The sequence below is a fragment of the Furipterus horrens genome, unplaced genomic scaffold (genome assembly GCF_987537825.1).
Source record: "Furipterus horrens unplaced genomic scaffold, mFurHor1.1.pri manual_scaffold_2, whole genome shotgun sequence".
Lineage (NCBI taxonomy): Eukaryota > Metazoa > Chordata > Mammalia > Chiroptera > Furipteridae > Furipterus > Furipterus horrens.
In genome coordinates, this window is record NW_028327172.1 from 96,656,939 (window position 1) to 96,662,947 (window position 6,009).

Here is a 6,009-nt window from a genome sequence, read left to right on the forward strand (position 1 = left end):
TTTTTAAGTATATAAATATTGTTTGAAGTTTTATATAGCAAAGGATAGATTAGCTTTGGGCTGTGTGTTGTACCTGTAATGATTAAAACACATAAATAAAGTGCAGATGATATTTTGCAAGCAAAACTACTCAGTTCAAGTTCTTGTTGAATATATTTTCCTGATTCATTTGAGACTTTTAAACCAATATGATCAATACAACTTAAAACAGAATAAAATGAAACTAATTTTTCAATCATGTTACATTGGAGACCATTTAGGTTGAATAAAGGACAAAAAAATTAGTAGGGTGAAGGATTCTGAAAGTATGTGTCTGAATGCAATTCCCTAATGACATATTCTGTCTATATTTTGCATTCCTGTGTTGTCCATGTTGGTACTTAATGTCCTCTAATGTTGTAATTTACCCCATAAAGACTTATATTAATGTTAGAGTTTGTTTTTGAATGAGGAAGATGAAAATAAAAGGTATGTCATTTCATCTACAGCTAAGGGGTCAGCAGAGGCCTTGATTTTTTGTGGTCTTATAAATATCCTAAGTATAAAGAAGACATCCCAAAAGTGATAATTTCATTTAGATATCAAAGAAAAGCTCCACATTTTGATGAGTCTCTGGCAATGAGTCTTTATAAACATTGTTGACTACTATCCTGGTTGATGTGTCAGTTACAGACTTAGCTTCTGCCTTTGGAAATCTACTTTCCCTTCTCTCTGGTGGCATCCCTCCCTGGAAGAGGGGCCTCACGTGGAGTGAAAGAAGTGGTTTCTTGTTTTAGAGGCATTTTTAGAATTTCATCAAATGTGTCAAAGATAAAGCCCTAAAGGCCTTCTTCCACAAGCAAGCTAGTATCTCCCAGGTCCATGGTATCTCCAGTATCCCTTAGAAGATAATAGAATGTGTTCCTTGAGAAGCAGACTTCCCGTCAGAAAAGCTCAAGCACTTTAGGGGTCAGTCAAAAGGCTGAAAGTTCAGTCTCCAACTCCTCTGAGCATTTTGCCCTTGTGTCAAGCCTCTTAGCTCTGGTGACAGTTAACAGCTGGATTCTTGGTGATGTGGAAACTTGATCACCACATCATTATACAGGCCATCAAATACGTGACCCTGAGGTGAAAGTCCCCATGTTGTGTTATCTGTCCCTGCAGCCAGGCCACCCCCCAAGGCACTGCTGTTCAATTTATATTTATAATCCCCTTCCTTCTTTCCTGTTCTTTTGCACAAGGAAGTTGACAATGGTAATAAATGTGGCCATGCTCAAGGATGGGGCTGTGACAGGCTCAATAAGGAGTGAACTGATTTGTTGCTTTGGGGTTGAAAGCTCAGACTTTCATGAAACAAAAATATTATATTCAGGGTAATGATTTATGGCCCTAACTCATGTTTGACTGCAGACCATAAATACTACCAAACAGTGCTTACAGCCTCTCTAGAGAACATTAGGAACATACTCAGTTTTATTTTATACAGCAATTACTGACTCAGGGTAAGCATGGACATTATTTGAAAGACATTATTTTACCCAAAGTAAGTCTTTGGAGATGATAGTGTTCAACAGTGATTTTTGCACACTCTAACTTTATCTGTGTGACTCTAAAGTGCCCAGAGAAATCCAATGACAGATGAACTAGTGAGGCAAAACCTGACGGCGATTGTTACTCTGACAAGGATGTCATTTTTTTATCCTGTAATAACTAAGCTTCCCAGACATAAATGCATGGCCTATGACTTGTATTATCTCATCAAAATGTAGAAACTTCCAAGATACCTCAAAGTAAACTGGACCCACAGCATGGAACTTGCTCAGATCTCTTTGATTTCCTTGTGTCTAACTTTAGTGGTAAAACAGGGACACTTGCTTTGGGGATAGTTGGGGTCTTGATAACTTTTGCCTACCTTTCCAGTCTAATCTTGTCATTATTTGCATTCTGGAATGGGTCCTGATTTCTCTTGCTTATTTGACCACCCCAAAGTCTTGGAGTCACATGAATGAGATACCATTAGTCATTTTTAATGGAAGCTAGTACCAGCCAGGATGGGGAGTGCCTTGTGAATATAATGCTTTATTTATATTACATAAGCACTTCAATCCCAGAAGGACATTACTTATACTCCTTTATACTTAGTGCTCAGTGAGTTAATTTATTTAAACAGTGAATTATATTTTTCCACAATACAGGTTTGATTCCTACATGGAAAAGAAAAGACCTTTCTGAAAGCTTCTGGGGGTTGAAGATGGATCCAATAGGTACAATTTGAAATGCTAATGAAGGGCAGTTTCAGAGTAGATAGCAGTGTGGTATAGAAGCTAACATATTATATATTCATATGTACAGTAGGTTGTTACTTTACCTTCCTTATCTTATTTGAGTGACTTCTTTACTCAAATTAACTCTTTATTTTGGCAGTGATCATCCTAAATGTTCTTTTAATGGATATTATATTTGCTAAATTATAGATGAGCTTGATTTTAAGACAAATGCCATTATCTAAGTTATTTATTCATGGGATGTTGTCTGTAACATGCCCATACTATTTTTTCTCACAGTTTGATATTGATTACTTGCTTTAATCAGTTGTACCAAGGGATGCTGAAAGACTCAGCAATCACAATTTTGAGAATGAACATCTCTCTCTGGGTCTCTGCCAGGCTCAGAGTAAAAACTGGCTATTTTCAAACTCTTGGTATCAAAAACACTAAGGAGAAGTGGCTGGATGAATCCATACATTTAGATGGGTTAATGTGTATGACTCTCCAAACTTCACACACATGAAGTCATCACCTTGACAATCCTATCATGTTTTTGTGCACACATTTTCTTCACTCTGTGATATTAGCAGGAAGGACTACAGGCATCCAGCTCTGCCCTCTCTAATAATACCCACATATTTTTTCTGACTTTGTTTTCAAAGCAGGAAATAAACTCTGCTGGCCCCCAGAAACACATGATCAAGATCTTAGTAGAAAATCAGCATTCCGTCTAAAGGCAATTAAAGATAATACAGCTTGTGCTCTATTTTTATTTGTACTTTGTATTCAGGCTCAGAATTTAAAAAGTTATAGCCCTGGCCAGGGAACTCAGTTGGTCAGAACATGATCCTGATTCACCAAGGTTGCAGGTTTGATCTTTGGTCAGGGCACATACAAGAATCAACCAATGAATGCATAAACAAGTGGAACAAAAAATCAGTGTCTCTCCATCTCCCTCTCCCCGCCCCCTCTCTCTTTCCTTTCCCCTTTTGCAAAGCTTAAGGAGTTGCAGTTTGTCCGTATTAGGGGACGAACATCACTTTTACACTTTCTTTCAGTACCAAGATTCAGCATTTCCCAAGGACAAGTGCTGATGCAAATAGAGGGAGATCTACCCCCTCTCTTCTCATCCTGTTGTAGAAGTGGATTTCATTTGAGCAATAAGACCTGATAAACTATGTATTTTTGGGCAATTATGGCATACCTTAGGTGATATTAGAAAGCATAAGGCTTTAACTTCCTAAGAAGTGCAATAATGACCCTGTAATTCACAGTATGGGAACCTTACTATAATTGTAAGATGGAATGCATTAAAATGAAGAAAACAAGGGGGAAAAAGACATAAGTGGAAATTGGTAGATGGAGAAGGGGCATGAAACCAATGTCAAACAACCCTAAGTCTTTATATTTGAGTTTCTAAACACATTTCCAAATGGTTATCCCTTTACAAAGCTCTGCTGTTTTCTCATGTACAACCAGAGAAGGATTGTCTACAAAAAGCCTCTGACCCATTTCTCTACGTTTTTAAATAAAGTTGGTAAGAACTAGAAATGTTTTGTTTGAGAAGAGGACTTTGCTAAGGCAGGAGACCAGCTGGGCTTCTGCATTGGTTCCTAAACTTAGGCCAGTGGTCTAAATGGGATAGAGACATTTGTGGAGGGAAGAACCACTTTGGGTCAGTAGCACACTATTAAGCAGCTGCAGAGAAATTCAAGACAGTCTGTGTCAAGATAAACCCTGTGGTAGGCTGAAAAATGGCCCTCCAAAAGACGCCCACATCTTCCTGGGACCTGTGAATGTTACCTTATATGGCAAAAAGAGGCTTTGCAGATGTGATTAAGTTAAGGATCTTGAGATGGAGAGATAATCCTGGATTGTCCAGGTGGGCTCTCAGTGCAATCACACATTTCCTTAGCAAAGAGAGGCAAGGGGAGATTCTACACACAGACCCCAGAGAAGAAAGCCAGGTGACTGCAAGGCAGAAATTAGAGTAACAGCCACAAGCCCAGGAGTATCAGCAGCCCCTAGAAGCTGGAAGAGGCAAGGAACTGTTTGCCCCTAGGACCTCAGGATGGAGCACAGCCCCACTGACACCTTGTTTTCAATCCAGTAATGCTGATTTTTAACTTTTGCCTCTGTAACTAAGAGAGAATAAATCTATGTTGTTTTAAGCCTCCCATTTTGTGGTAATATATTATGGCAGCCACAGGAAACAAATGCCTTTCCCCTTTAATGACCATTCTTTAAGGTTATGTTATGGACTTATTTCTATATAATACGCTATTTTCAAAGAATTCTAAAGAAAAAAACACCTGAGTACCACTCACCTGCTGTCTACTCTCCTATAGTTTTCTGATGGGATCTAAAACACATGTTCAAAGTCTCACAAATACAGGTATAGCCTGCTTTTTGGAAGTTCACATTACACCACTTGGCTTTTACAAAAGACCTATATTAGCACCTATTTTTGCTACCCAACCCCTAGAAAAAATCCAAAGAGAATTTTTGCTTTTATCAAAAAAGGTGAGAAGTGAAAATAGCCTTCAGTGTGTGTTACAGAGGCAGCACCCTGAGCACAGATGCTCCTTCCTGAGAACCACACTTGACATCTCCGCATCAAGTTGCCAGTGTTTGGAACCCTGTCTGAGAACATCTGTGCTGCATCTCCATTTATTTTGTGCATTGTTAGCACAATGAGGTAACTTCTTCTTCACTTTACACCATTTAAGCTTAGGAAAGGTGTCACTGGAATGCTATACTTTCAGAGAAATTATGTACTTGCGGATATGTTTTATAAGCTCCTTTCATAAGCCTCAGCCTGTCCTTACCCCCTGACCACACAGTCAAACTTCTGCTTCCCTTTCCAGACCCATTCCTTTCAGAGTCTTCCTTAAGGCTCTTGCCTGGGAGTCTCCTTCTCTTTCATATAACTTGTATTTATTTTAACTTTCTATACCATTTGCCACAAAGACACCTGGTTGTGTAGCCATCTCCTTGGTGAGGGCATAACCCCACAAAGGAAAAAAACTTGGTATCCTCCCGGGTGCCTGACCTGGGCTTCACACCTTGAGAGGTAGTATTTCTTAAGATACAGTTCCTTGACTAAAGACATAAGGAATGTCCAGAGGCAGGTGGGCTGACCCTATATTGCCCAAGGCTTATGTAATGGGTACCTGAGAGGTTAGGCAGGCACTGGGAAGGAGAAGCTGAGGGTAAGACCCACGCTAAATGGAGCAAGGTGGGGAGTACATTCACTTGTGCAAACAGAGTTGGGGAACCTGCTTAAAGAAATGAGCTCACATACTTACCTGGCAGGGGAGATACCATGATCACAAAGGTGGTTTTCCCAGGGCAAGGCTTACCCATTGCACTCCAGAGGTGCTGACCCCTGTGATTTCCCCAAATGTGGAAAACTTGTCTGCTTAATTTGTAGTAGAGGGGGACTGCATTCGTGCTCTCCCCTGAGAAAAAAAAGAAAGAAAGAAAGAAATGAGCTCCCAAAGATCGTGAATGAAGATACATCAATGAACATGTGGCGTGACCTATAGCCCAGACTGGGGTATGCACACTCCCTCCTCTGTCTGCATACATCACATCTACTTAGGAAAGTCAGCACTAGGAACAGAGCCCAGGCGGTTTCCACTGGACTGTGGTGTACTGAGGGTTGTCTATAGTCCTGTCACATCTTTCTACTCAGGCAGTTCTTTAGGCAAATCAGTTGATTATTTCATTCACAACCATTATCTGTTGTCATAGCAATTTA

At 39.8% G+C, this 6,009-nt stretch overlaps 1 non-coding gene across 1 annotated transcript; it reads left to right on the top strand.

Annotated features, from left to right (window-relative positions):
• The first annotated feature begins 5,546 nt into the window (after positions 1-5,546).
• Positions 5,547-5,710, top strand: LOC150019138 (U1 spliceosomal RNA). Its single transcript, XR_016509468.1, has one exon. It is a non-coding gene; the product is annotated as a U1 spliceosomal RNA (small nuclear RNA).
• The last annotated feature ends 299 nt before the right edge of the window (positions 5,711-6,009 follow it).